The 14,325-nt window shown below is 46.0% G+C and overlaps 1 long non-coding RNA gene across 1 annotated transcript; it reads left to right on the top strand.

Annotated features, from left to right (window-relative positions):
* Window positions 1–1,501: 1,501 nt before the first annotated feature.
* Window positions 1,502–3,065, top strand: LOC119289467. Its single transcript, XR_005141517.1, has 3 exons — window positions 1,502–1,584; window positions 2,237–2,305; window positions 2,898–3,065. It is a non-coding gene; the product is annotated as an uncharacterized LOC119289467 (long non-coding RNA).
* The last annotated feature ends 11,260 nt before the right edge of the window (window positions 3,066–14,325 follow it).

Here is a 14,325-nt window from a genome sequence, read left to right as displayed (position 1 = left end):
GGCCCCTCAGGGGGGGGGGCAGCGGCCCCCTTAGGGTTTCCAACTAGGGGGCGCCCGCCCCTCGGGGGGGGGGGCAGTGGCCCCCTAGGGTTTCCAGCCCTAGGCGCCTTGGGCCCTTGGGGGGCGCACCAGTCCACTAAGGCCTCGTTTGGTTGCAGGGTTTCCCGGGAGGATCCGCGTTGTTTCCCCGGGCCGGAGAACCACGGGCTGAGTTGGCCCAAGGAAACCGAGTTGGTCATTTGGACCGCATCCATCTTGGGGTAACCCTGCCCAATCCACGTCCTTTCCACGGGGAGGAAACCCACGACCCTAGAGCTCGGGGAGGAAATCCACGGCTCGAGCGAGATGAGCGAACGGCAGCACCGTCGATCCAGTGCCCCCACCGCCTCCGAGCTCCTCCGCCAGCGACAAGAAGCGACGCTCCCGACCCCCTCCCTCTGGTGCTGAGCGTCCAAGCTCCGCCCCTCCAGCGACGGCTACGGACCGCGGTCGTCACCGTTCTCCTTCCCCGGATCTCCCCTCCGCCTCCAAGCTCCGATCCCCTCCGGCGACGGCGGCGGCAACGGTTTCGCGGACGTTACTATCTCATCTGATCAAGGGTTTGCCCCCTCCTCCTTCCCCCATATTTTTCTTTTCAGTTCATGGCTTCACCATCCCTGATCTTGAACCACCGGTTCCATACGAGCTTGTATTTTTCTTGTGTAGTTCTTGAACCACCAGTTCCATATGAGTTGTAATTTCATGTGTGCCAGCTACGATTTGTTTCTATGTAGCATGCTATGCCGCCCATCGAATTGTGAAAAGTAGTCTGAAGCTTGATGCATATAGTGGCTCATACATTTGGTAAAACTTTGGACTTGTATGCACCAGATTGGGTCAGTTCGTTCAATTTCATAGCTATGTATCTGTCCATAGTATTTTCATTGTTGACATCAGATTTCATATGTTATATGAGGTACAGAACACTGATTACTGATTAAATTTAGATACAAGCAGATCAATATAGTTGTATGAATCAAGCTCTTGTGAGCAGGTGACATTTGTGAGCAACTATTCTGCATATATTTTAGATAGAAACTAGCAAAACAGCGCCACTGTTTTTTTAATTGACATGAATCAACGCCACACCACTCTTGACTTAAGAACGTGTAAGAACTGGACTGCTCCGGATTCTTTTTTTGCCCATCTAGTTTGGCCGCCGTCAAATATTTATTTGCGACATGAATTCACGCCACCACCCTTTCCTTAAGAACGTCTGAGAACGGGATTGCTCCAGTTACCTTTTTTGTCCATCAAGGTTGGCTGCCGTCAAATGTTTACTTGTACGTGTTCTTTTTTGATGTACTTGAGTGCCTTCTCGATTCCAATCTGGCCTAGGAAAAAATGTTTTGACTCCTACGTACAAATCTATATTAGCTTCTTTAAATATGTACCATTCTTGTTTGCTAGTTAAATCTAGTTTGTTCATTCTAATGATACAATAGATAGTAACTCGAGCACTGCTGCATGTTGTAGGCTTTTCAACTCACTATATGAGTTTGATCTTGTTATCTTTAATCAGTCGTTGAGAAGAAAGCAAGAAAGGTATGGGAAAGCTTAAATTTATTGGTTGGTATGAATTGAACAACTACCCAAGAAGAGATGTGATTGGTGATGTTTATGTTCTAAGTTCTGCTGCTGTTTACATGATAAATCTTTTGCTGCTGGTTGTTCTTAGATGAACCAAAGAGTAAAGGTAGAGTTAATAATGATTTGTTTCCTTCCTAAGGTGTATAGTTGTACCTCCAAGATAGGCAAGCGAAATTTAATAATTCATTTTAGTTTTCTACCTATAGTTCCAGGAAGGTGGAGCTGTAGCTGGAAGGTATAGGAGACATACGTAGCTTACTTTTGTCTTGTTTGTTCACTTCCAGGTAGATGGATATACGGCTGTTTATAGCAAAGCATGAGTAGAAATGGTTGCAAATGTGCAAATAAAGGTGTATAGTAGAATCACATACCTTTTTGTTTGTTATACATCTATTTCAAGCAGACCAGCTATTGATTTCTCTTCATTGGCTTTGGTTTCATCATGCCTTTGTTTACACTTAGGCACTCAGCAGATCAGCTGTGGTGTGACACTTATTTAACGGTGTGTTTAATGCTCTCACAAACCCATGATCAAAGAATGACCATATATTGATATGCATAAGTTTATAAGTTGTTTATTGACCTATATGCAGTTTTGTGTCTTCAGTGCAGATGATCGTGCCGTGATTTTGCCATGTAAGGACCTGGAAAATGAACCAATGGTAGTTCTTGGAGGGTAAACTCTGTTCATCGTTGTTCTCTTTGTAGATACCCATTGAGACAAACAATATTATTTTGCGTCTACTCTTTTATTCACTTACTTCATTATGTCTTAGATTAATTGAAGCAATCTTTTTTCTTGAATATGTTGATACAATTTTATGTGCATTTATTTTGAAAATGCATATTTTCCCATGGCATGAAGGTCTTAGATATATCAGAGTGAGCACAACAAAAAGCATTGCAAGTCGTTCATTTGATTTAAGCGTAGTTGGTAATGTATTACACCAATCATAATATAATAATGCACGACATTATGATCTTACGTCGCTGCAAAGCGCATGATTACTTCAAGTGAATATTAAATCTGAGTACTTTGTAGTGACTGCAAGTGGCATTTTGGTTCTTAGGACATTTTGATTCTGAGTACTTTGTAGAGCTTCAAAGAAGCTTGAAGAAATTAATATTCTTTTCGCAAGCAATTTAGTCGATTTTTTTATGCACACTGCACATATCATATATTGGTTCATTCTATTTCATCTTAATCCATTTATACTTAAAAATAGTCTATTGAAACTGAACTGGTGCTAACTTAATATTTTGTGTAGTTCAGTCAACATCAAGATGCGGTACCTGATGTCCATGCAGAGTGGAGAAACGACTTGAGTAGGGCTAGTGATCGCCTCCTTGCAGTTCATCTAATTTGAAAGTATCTATGCCTTGGACATGGCAAGTGATAATTCAATTTTCTTTTGTTGTGAACAAATTTGAATGATGATAGCACATGAAAACGATTTAGGCCAATGGTTGATCTCAATGAGATGTGGACTGACCGGTATCTGAACCCTTGTGGACTGATGGTTTTATGTATTTGTTTATATGAATTCTGAGATTTTATGTGTTCGTTTTTTTTTTTGAATTATTTGTGGAATTCTTATCTGTGGTCCATTGTTACCGGTAGAATTTTGTATGAATGCTTTGAAATTTTGTATGTACAGATCTGTTGTTATCTGTGTAGCAAAGTCGCTTGTGGTATGTGTTAATTTGAGGGTTTTCCTTCCCTCCCCCTTGTGGCCAATTGGGAACCTGGGCAGTGGAAGATCTCCCACGTGGTGGGAGGGAAACCATGAGCACAGAAAAAAAAACCCTAGGGGTTTATTGCCTTGGTTTTTTTTCTACCCAACATCCAAATGAGGCCTAAGGGGCTGGTTCCCACCCAACTACAGCCCATTAGGTCCTTCGGGGCAGGTGGACCCTCCCGGTGGACCCCCGGAACACCTTCGGTGGTCCCGGTACAATACCGATAAACCCCGAAACCTTTTCGGTGGCTGAAACTGGACTTCCCATATATAAATCTTTACCTCCGGACCATTCCGGAACTCCTCGTGACGTCCGGGATCTCATACGGGACTAGGAACAACATTTCGTAACCACGTACATCTATTCCCTATAACCCTAGTGTCATCGAACCTTAAGTGTGTAGACCCTACAGGTTCGGGAACTATGCAGACATGACCGAGACATCTCTCCGACCAATAACCAATAGCGGGATCTGTATACCCATGTTGGCTCCCACATGTTCCACGATGATCTCACCGGATGAACCACGATGTCAAGGATTCAATCAATCTTATATACGATTCCCTTTGTCTACCGGTATAGCACTTGCCCGAGATTCGATCGTCGGTATACCGATACCTTGTTCAATCTCGTTACGGCAAGTCTCTTTACTCATTCCGTAACACATCATCCCGTGACCAACCCCTTAGTCACATTGAGCTCATGATGTCTTACCTAGTGGGCCTAGAGATACCTCTCCGTCATACGGAGTGACAAATCCCAGTCTCGATTCGTGCCAACCCAACATATACTTTCGGAGATACCCGTAGTGCACCTTTATAGCCACCCAGTTACGTTGTGACGTTTGGCACACCCAAAGCATTCCTATGGTATCTGGGAGTTGCACAATCTCATGATCTAAGGAAAAGATACTTGACATTAGAAAAGCTTTAGCATACGAACTACACGATTTTGTGCTAGGCTTAGGATTGGGTCTTGTCCATCACATCATTCTCCTAATGATGTGATCCCGTTATCAACGACATCCAATGTCCATGGTCAGGAAACCGTAACCATCTATTGATCAACGAGCTAGTCAACTAGAGGCTCACTAGGGACATGTTGTGGTCTATGTATTCACACATGTATTACGATTTCCGGATAGCACAATTATAGCTTGAACAATAGACAATTATCATGAACAAGGAAATATAATAATAACCATTTTATTATTGCCTCTAGGGAATATTTCCAACATCTATCCCGGTCACAAGGTGGTTGATCCGGCCGGTTGATCATTTTATTTTTCGGCTGTGTGGGCTCTAAGGCCTCATCGTCGAATTCAGGTAATAGCTTGCGCTTTGGGTAGCTCTTTGTGTGGTAACTTCCACCATACTTTTCTTCGTTGTTGAGCACTTTGTTCCACCTGCTGTTGAGCGTATTTTGTGCGGCCTTAAGCCTTTGCTTCTGCTTCTTCAGACTCCTTGTTGTGGCAATAAGCCTTCTGCGGAGGCTCTCTTGCTCCAGGTGTGTTTCCAGGATGATGTGTACATCTTCGTCCGGACTATTTTCCTCCCCAGAGGGGGTTTGATGAGGTTTATCCTCGGCGTCGCCGTGTTCGGACGTCGGATCCATACTATGTTCGCCGTTTGCAGCTTCGTCATGCTCTGCCGCCGAGGCAATGTGGTCATCGTTTCCTCTGGAGTCGACCGGAGTGTAGTTTTCTCTTGCGTTGTTATCGCTGTTTTTGCCGAGGCGGGATTTGTAGCGGCGCCTACGTCGACGCTTTGTTTGTTTCTTGGAGGGGTCATCCTCCGCTGTCTCCCCCTGTTCCTCGTCATCGTTTTCTTTGGGTGTATCCACCATGTATATGTCATGTGATGAGGTAGCTGTCCAGTGCCCTGTGGGCACTAGTTCCTGTTCCTCTCCTGCATCGTCATCCATGTCGTCGATGTCCGCGGAGTCGAAATCGAGCATGTCGGTTAAATCGACGACAGCAGCTCACTTAAGTTGTTAAGCGGACTCGAAACAAAGTAAAGGCGCAACTAGCTACGAGTTGGTTCCTCCGCGCACAGGTTTTCCATACAAAGCACGGTTGTTCAAGGAAAATAACTCAAAAAACTTAAAAAACTGATTGCTCAAGCTTTAGCAACTTAGCTTTTCTGTCGTCTGCTTCTTAGGAGCCATGACGATGAAGAACAGCTGAGCCTTGACGTGGACGGAACAGCTGCCGCCGAAGCTTCCCCTACCTGCTCCCTCGTCGACGCCCATTCTTCCGCCGGCGTCCGCTGCACCACCCGTTTGCTCCGGAGGTGGTGAAAGCGACGCAGACAGAACAGCTACCTCTGAATCCTTCTTCTTCGGTGGCATGTCGATGAAGACGATGAAGATTTAGCTTACGTGCACGCCGGATCGGGTTCGCACAATCTCGATGCCCCCCTACCTGGCGCGCCAGAGATGTCGGGGAAGGCTGATCCACCGACACCTATGGGGACAGGGCCCCTTTCGGTTCAGAGGGAGGCGGAGGCTGCACAAAGAGCGGATCGAGGCAGTACACGCGAGCGGTTTTACCCAGCTTCGGGCTGCACGGATGCGTAATACCCTACTGCTGCTTGTTTGTGTGTATTGAATTCTTGCTCAGGAGCGATGGACGCTGCCAGACTGAGCGTGAGAGTGTTTCTGGTGTTTCGAATGAGCCGAACCGGCCGAACATCCTCTACGTTGCGCTTGGGCCTCCTTTTATACTTTCAAGGGGTCACCGACAGGTAGCAACGTAGACTAGAAGGGTAAAAATGGAAAAGGATGCGGTAGGTGCAGCTACCGCTACTGTGGATACAGTGCACCCTACCTAACTCTGACGGCAGGGGACAAGGTCATTGAACGCCCGTCTGAGCTGCCTAAACAGTGCAGAAAGTGACCGTTAGGAGCGCCACCGTTTGCCACGATGGCCTTCTCTTCATCTCTGCTTGCCACTGCGCACCCCTAGCTGCACGGCATCCTGCCACGTGTGTTTGGGAGAGCCCTAGAGCGACACGTTAGCAGGTGTGCTGGAGCGCGGGTAGGAAGTGGGGGGTTTCCCGCTGCAAGCTCCTTGCCGCGGTCGTCGTCTTCTCGTGTTCGGGAGCTTGTTGCTCACTGGGCCTTGCCGGGACGCAGGGCGCATCGCGGCAAGCTTTCTTGGTATGCCTTGAGTGGCCTTCCCGGCAAGCTCCTCTTGCCGGGGTCTTGTCTCTTCCTGGCAAGACCCTCTTGCCGGGGCCTGGGTTGGCCTTCCCGGCAAGCTCCTCTTGCCGGGGCCTTGGTTTGCCTTCCCGGCAAGCTCCTCTTGCCGGGGCCTTGGTTTGAGTACTTTGTTCTTGAATGGTCTTCAAGGGAACCACGGAGGGTCTTGGCGGTCACCCGGCAAGCCTTGCCGCGGGATGCTGTGACCGCCCGTGCACAAGTTCGGGGTACTAGGGTACCCCTACTCTAGTACACCGACAGTATGGTATAATACATAAAAAATATAGATATATGTTGACAAGGTCCTATTCAATTTACTAATTAATGGTCGACCGATCAATCCAGTTAATAGGCTGATGCACCGATTAATCGCTACTCCTAAACCGATCGAGCAGCTACCAGTTAACGATTTCTTGAACATCGCCCTACCGCCATCGACCATGGCGGTAAGAAAAGGGTCAGACCCCAAATTATTTACAAAATGGTGTCAGATCCTGTTAAACTTTCAAAAAAGGGTTAAAACAGTGATTTTTGGCACCCCTCGTTGACAAAATTCTAAAAGTATTGTAGGATGGAGAGGGAAGCTCGTATCATATAGGGGGGAAATAATTTTTATTTAAGTTTGATTATATTCCTATATATCTGCTTGTAACGCCCTCGATGCGGCTATATCTCCCACCTGTCGAAGCACGACTTAGAGGCATAACCGCAGTGAAAGCAATGTCGCAAGTGAGGTAATCTTCGCAAACAACCCATGTAATACAATAAGGGAAAAGATACATAGTTGGCTTACAATCGCCACTTCACACAAATACAAGAATAAAGCATTACATCATCCAGATACAATCAGGGCCCGACTACGAAGCCAAAATAAAAGAAGACTACCCCATATGCTACACAGATCCCCGATCGACCCCAACTGGGCTCCACTACTGATCAACTAGAATGAAAAAATACAAAGGACAAGATCTTCATTGAGCTCCTCCTTGAGCTCGGTTGCGTCATCTGCACGGTATCATTGGCACCTACAAACTGGTTTTGGAAGTATTTGTGAGTCACGGGGACTCAGCAATCTCACACCCTCGCGATCAAGACTATTTAAGCTTATAGGTAAGGTAATGGTATGAGGTGGAGCTGTAGCAAGCGACTAGCATATATGGTGGCTAACATACGCAAATGAGAGCGAGAAGAGAAGGCAAAGCACGGTCGAACAACTATGATCAAGAAGTGATCCTAGAACAACCTACGTCAAGCATTACTCCAACACCGTGTTCACTTCCCGGACTCCACCGTAAAGAGACCATCACGGTTACACATGCGGTTGATGTATTTTAATTAAGGTCAACTTCAAGTTTTCTACAACCGGACATTAACAAATTCCCATCTGCCCATAACTGCAGGCACGGCTTTCGAAAGTTCAAATCCCTGCAGGGGTGTCCCAACTTAGCCCATCACAAGCTCTCACGGTCAACGAAGGATATTCCTTCTAGCGGGAAGACCCGATCAGACTCGGAATCCCGGTTACAAGACATTTCGACAGGTAAAACAAGACCAGCAAAGCCGCCCGATGCGCCGACAAATCTTGATAGGAGCTGCACATATCTCGTTCTCAGGGCACACCGGATAGGTCAAGCTACGAGTAAAACCAACCCTCGAGTTGCCCTGAGGTGGCCCCGCAGGCTGCCCGTTTCGGACCAACACTCAGAGGAGCACTGGCCCGGGGGGGTTAAAATAAAGATGACCCTTGAGTCCGCGAAACCCAAGGGAAAAGAGGCTAGGTGGCGAATGGTAAAACCAATGTTGGGCATTGCTGGAGGAGTTTTATTCAAGGCGAACTGTCAAGGGGTTCCCATTATCACCCAACCGAGTAAGGAACGCAAAATCCAGGAACATAACACTGATATGACGGGAACTAGGGCGGCAAGAGTGGAACAAAACACGAGGCATAAGGCCGAGCCTTCCACCCTTTACCAAGTATATAGATGCATTAATAAATAAGAGGTATTGTGATATCCCAACAAGTAAACATGTTCCAACAAGGAACAACATCTCCATGTTCCAACAAGGAACAAAACTTCAATCTTCACCTGCAACTAACAACGCTATAAGAGGGGCTGAGCAAAGCGGTAATGTAGCCAAACAACAGTTTGCTAGGACAAGGTGGGTTAGAGGCTTGGTTCAACAAAATAGGAGGCATGATAAGCAAGTGGTAGGTATCGCAGCATAGGCATAGCAAAAGAGCGAGCATCTAGCAAGCAAAGATAGAAGTGATTTCGAGGGTATGGTCATCTTGCCTGAAATCCCGCAAGGAAGAAGAACGAGTCCATGAAGAAGACAAACGGACGTAGTCGAACGGTTCCTCACAAACGCGACGTTATCGGAACCAACCCGAAGAAGCAACACCGGAAAAGAGCAAACAACATAGTAAACAACCACCACATAAGCATGGCACGATGCGCAAACAAGTATGATGCATGTCCGGTTTAATGAGGCATGGCATGGAAAAGTGCACAAACAATCCTACAAATTAAGTAGAGCTCAATATGCATCGGGGTGCATATTACCAAAACACCACATAACTTATTTAGTTCGATCTTGTTTATGTACCCAACAATATTAAATATTGATTAACATGGCAAGAGGGTGAAGCAAAGTAAAACTACCTATCTAGTAAAGTTTAAATGAGGCCGGAAGCAACGAACAACAATTCCGGTAAATCCCCATATGCATATATTAGGTTTGGTACTGTTCTGCCCTAAACACAATTTTATAGTTGTTAACCATTCTAGATGAGTGCATCATGTTAAACTAGACATTTTTCTACCCCATTTACATATAAAGTTTATTAAATTTGGAGCTACGGTTATTTAGTTATGAAATAAAGCATTTCAACAGGGCAATAGGAGCAAAATTAACCAAACATCATTTAAACATTTTAAACATGGATGAAAGTGGCATATTATTAAACTAGATGAAATTCTAAGCATTTTTCGTATTTAAAGTTTTTACATATGATGCACCGTTTGTGAGTAATGAAATGCATGAAGTTTAGGGGCTGATCTGCAAAAGTGCAAATCCTTGGAAATTGACTAATTCACAGATCTAAAAAAAAGGCTACACTGGACTGAAACTAAAACTGGAGCAGGCCCAACAAAATAAAGAAGAAAAAAAGGGGCATTGGGGCTCTCACTCATGGGCTTCGGCCTGATAGGAGGGGAAGCAGGCCAGGCCGCGCTGGGCCGACATGCTTGGTTCGGTCGGGGAAAGGTCAACGCGCTCGCTCGAACGACTCGGGGCAGATGCGTCGTCCTCCTCTTCTCGACAGGAAAAAGAGCAGCAGCGGCGTGGGACTTGGTGGCCGGTTCGGTGAAGCAAACAGCAGGCACGGCGGCGTTGAGGACTCCGGCGAGCGACAGGATGAGGAGGGGTCGGCGCGGGAGCTCGGTGGCATCCGGATCCAAGCGCGAGAAGCCTTCGGGTCTCGTTTCCTGCCGGATCGAAGCGGGAGGCAGCGGAGACCATGGGACCTGGCGACCATGGCGGAGGAGTTCCAAGGGTGGTGGTGCTGCACGGTTCCTGCAGGGAGGCGAGGTGAGAGATACAGAGAAAAGAAAGGGGAGGGGCATGAGGATCAAGAGGAGGTGGTAGGCGTGGCACAGGGACTTGGCATCACGGACGGAGCTCGGGGCGGTGCTGCATCTTTGATTGGTGTTTATCTCCTGGTGAAGATAAGAGAGAGAGAGATAAGAGAGAGTTGAGAGACGAGGACGACAAGAGAAGGAAAAGAGCTGTGTGACGCTCATCTGTGGCGGGAATGGAGAGGATGGAGCTGATCTTGCAGGTGAGGATGGATCGAGGCGCACAGGGCATCGGGCTCCTGCGGGATTTGAGCGTTGGCGCTTGTTTACTGAAGATGGATCGAAGGGATGGATGGTGGATCTGAAAACGAGGAAGGGGGGTTTGCTGCGCGTGGTTGGCTGGATCAGATCTGGGAGGATCCCGAGAGGGGATTAGGTGGAGAGAGCGGCAGCGGGTGAAGGGACAAACCTCCTAATTTCTAGGGTTTAACCAAAAAGGACTAGGGGTGGACGAATATATACACCACGGATTAGGTTAGGGGCTATCTCGACCCTACGATCGTAATCGGACGATCGCGGATAAAATAGCTAGGGAGTCCAATTAACAAAACGGAGATGTTTTGTAGATGTTTGGGATGATCCGGACACGACGGTGACGACTTCTCGAGTCGGGTCCGATACAATTTTCGGACACGCGCGCGAGGGGTCGGTGCACTGTGCAGAGAGGGTTTCAGACCGTGCGGTCACATTGGACAACTCCGGAAGCGAAGAGGGGAAGGATGATGGACTATGTGGGCTGTGGAGAGACTGCGATGGGGAGAAGAGAAAGAGAGGGCTCGGCATCTGTTTCCGGAGACCGAAAATGTCTGACGTTAGACCGGCTATACTGCCGCTATAGTTAATCGTTGGTGCGTCAAACGAACTCTGATTGCGATGAAACTTGGCAGGCGGTCTACCTACACTATAACAAGACCGCATGCCAACTCTCATCCCATTCCGAGAACATTTTCTGGCCACTTATAAAATAATATTTCGGACATGCCACGGGCGCGTGCAAGTGTGTCTGGGCTCAGAACGGACAATGGAGAGAACAAGGAGGCCGGGACGGATGCAAGTTTCGAAAACATGATAATGCAATGCGGATGATGACATGGCAAGATGCAACACGCAAGCAAATGACAACGCAACAAAAGCGAATAACTGGAAGACACCTGGCGCAACGGTCTCGGGGCGTCACACTGCTCTTCTTCTTCAAGTTCCTGAAGTGGGCTTTAGACCTCATTAATACCAAGATGGCTCACTGCCCTTGGAATGATTTTGAGGGTCATAGAAAATTGCACCTTGCTAACTAGGGCATGATTTGTGTGAAGAAAGAGTTTGGAGGGCTCGACATTCCCAACCATAAATAGATAAATATATGCTTATAGGATCCTAAGTAAATGGTGAAGGGAAACTATGGAAATGTGTCATAGATAGCAAATACAACACTAGTTCCCCAAACTTTCTTGCTAGCTCTTCTACTACTACTTCTATCATTTGGAAAGGATTCATTGCAGTTATTAGGGTTATTAAATATAGATATAGATGTATCAACGGGGATGGAACTAAGATAAGATTCTAGGAATATACTTGGTTTGTCTCATCCCCACTAGCTTTCCTAATTAGGGATATGTGCATTATTTTTACCTAAATGCTAGATAATGCAGTTGCGCTATTCGACGGAGTCGAGCGCATGCACGCGAGCCATCCGATGTTGACACAGTTGCACTACGCGACAAACTGCTGGAAAAAATCTCCATTCCCTCTCGTGCTATACCTAGCATCGACAGGTGGTGGATGGTCCAACTGCGTGCATATGCAGATGTCATCCCACTTTATTCCGTCTCATTTTCTTTAAAAAGATATAAATTTTCAACCGAGCACCAGAGCGAAGATCCGTTTTCACCATTAGGTTTCTCACGACGAGATCTTCAAAACTAGGCCCCATATGAATATGTTTTGTTGAATTTTTCAAAAGCAACTTTGGTTCTAGTTGAGGCAACTTTATTGCTAAACAGAAGCAACTTCCTTCCACCATGTGTACTAGTGAATTTACCTAGCAAGTATATCATAGAAAACATAGAAACCATGTCAGACAATTTTTCATCACATGCAGGAAACTGAACATCATCCGTAGGCCACTTTGGTATTGCATGAAGGCAACTTTCAGTACTAAAGGCAGCTAGTTGTGTTATGAAGGTGCGTACAACATATATTATGCATACACTGTCCTATTATCACCGATCTATATTTTTAAAAAGGAGATAAAACATTTTATTCGAGTTGTCTACCATTGTTATGAAGTTGCCAATTACCAAAAAAAACAGGGGTCTTGTCCAGATGCATGCCATTTTTGTTTGAATCAGTGGGATAATTTGTTGCAGTCAATAGATTGGCAATTATGTGTCTTATGGGGGACAAAGCGGTCGCTTGGATTTGCAAGAAGAGTTGCGTTGAGTCTTAATCCAGTTGCTTAGTTTGGTATGGGGACAAAGCAGCCGTTTGGATTTACTAGAAGAGTTGCATCGTGTCATAATGTAGTCGCTTAGTTTGGTTGGACAGTTTTGCACAATGTTTTTGGTAATGTAGTTGCTTGGATTTGCTATGATAGTTGCTTGCTTTTGTTAAAATAGGCATGTAATTTGCAAAGTTAGGAAAGTGAGTAGCAACGGTAGGCAATTTCAAAGTACTTGTAGGCAACTGGCCATCAACCATAGGAAACTAACCATCAACAATTGGACACTAAGCAAACATGATACACATAATGTACTGAACTTGCTTGTATGTAGCACAAAAGATGCCTTAGTTTTGTCAGATTTCTCGTTTTTACACACCTAGGCCGAAAAGAAGTTGCTTCCCTATAGCACTAAAGTTGCCTCCATTACACTCAAAGTTGCTCACCCAAAAAAGATCGACAAAATATATCCATATGGGATCTAGATTTGAAGAACTCGCCTTGAGAAACCCAACGGTGAAAACGGTTCTGAATTCAGACATTCTAGTCAAAAGTTAAGGCCTTTTAAAAAATTTGAAACCCGAAATAAATGCATGTGGCCAAGTCTTGGCTTGTTTATCTGGTAACGTCCTAGAATCACATGTGCTCTGGGAAGGTGGCATGGAAGGACTAGGGTGTTTTCATTTTTAGAAAGTACATGAGGGACGGACTGCACTTTTTAGTATGTGTCAGGGCATGATTTTCCCTGGTTTGTTTTGGTGATTGATGACAATACTTTTGCGGACTAATCGTGTGCATTAAGCTTTTCAGGTTATTGATACGTCTCCAACGTATCAATAATTTTTGATTGTTCCATGCTATTATATTATCAACCTTGGATGTTTTATATGCATTTATATGCTATTTTATATGATTTTTGGGACTAACCTATTAACCTAGAGCCCAGTGTCAGTTTTTGTTTTTTCCCTGTTTTAGAGTATCGCAGAAAAGGAAAATCAAACGGAGTCCAATTGACCTGAAACTTCACGGAACTTATTTTTGGAACGAAAGCAGTCCAGAAGACTTGGGGTGTACGTAAGGGAAGCAACGAGGAAGCCACAAGGCAGGGGGCGCGCCCACCCCCCTGGGCGCGCCCTCCACCCTCGTGGGCCCCTCGTGGCTCCCTCGACGTATGGGCGCGCCCTCCACCCTCGTGGGCCCCTCGTGGCTCCCTCGACGTACTTCTTCCTCCTATATATACCCATATACCCTAAAACGATGGGGTAGCACAATAGATCGGAAGTTCCGCCGCCAGAAGCCTCCATAGCCACCGAAAACCAATCTAGACCCATTCGGGCACCCTGCCGGAGGGGGCAATCCCTCTCTGGTGGCCATCTTCATCATCCCGGTGATCTCCATCACGAGGAGGGAGTAGTTCTCCATCAGGGCTGAGGCTATGTACCAGTAGCTATGTGTTTAATCTCTCTCTCTCGTGTTCTTGAGGTGGCACGATCTTGATGTATCACGAGCTTTGCTATTATAGTTGGATCTTATGATGTTTCTCCCCCTCTACTCTCTTGTAATGAATTGAGTTTTCCCTTTGAAGTTATCTTATCGGATTGAGTCTTTAAGGATTTGAGAACACTTGATGTATGTCTTGTGTGGGATACCCATGGTGACAATGGGGTATTCTATTGATTCACT

Source organism: Triticum dicoccoides, chromosome 4A (assembly GCF_002162155.2).
Source record: "Triticum dicoccoides isolate Atlit2015 ecotype Zavitan chromosome 4A, WEW_v2.0, whole genome shotgun sequence".
In the NCBI taxonomy this organism is placed as follows: Eukaryota; Viridiplantae; Streptophyta; class Magnoliopsida; order Poales; family Poaceae; genus Triticum; species Triticum dicoccoides.
The sequence above is the reverse complement of the archived record's forward strand: the minus strand, read 5'-3'. Positions and strand labels throughout refer to the sequence as shown.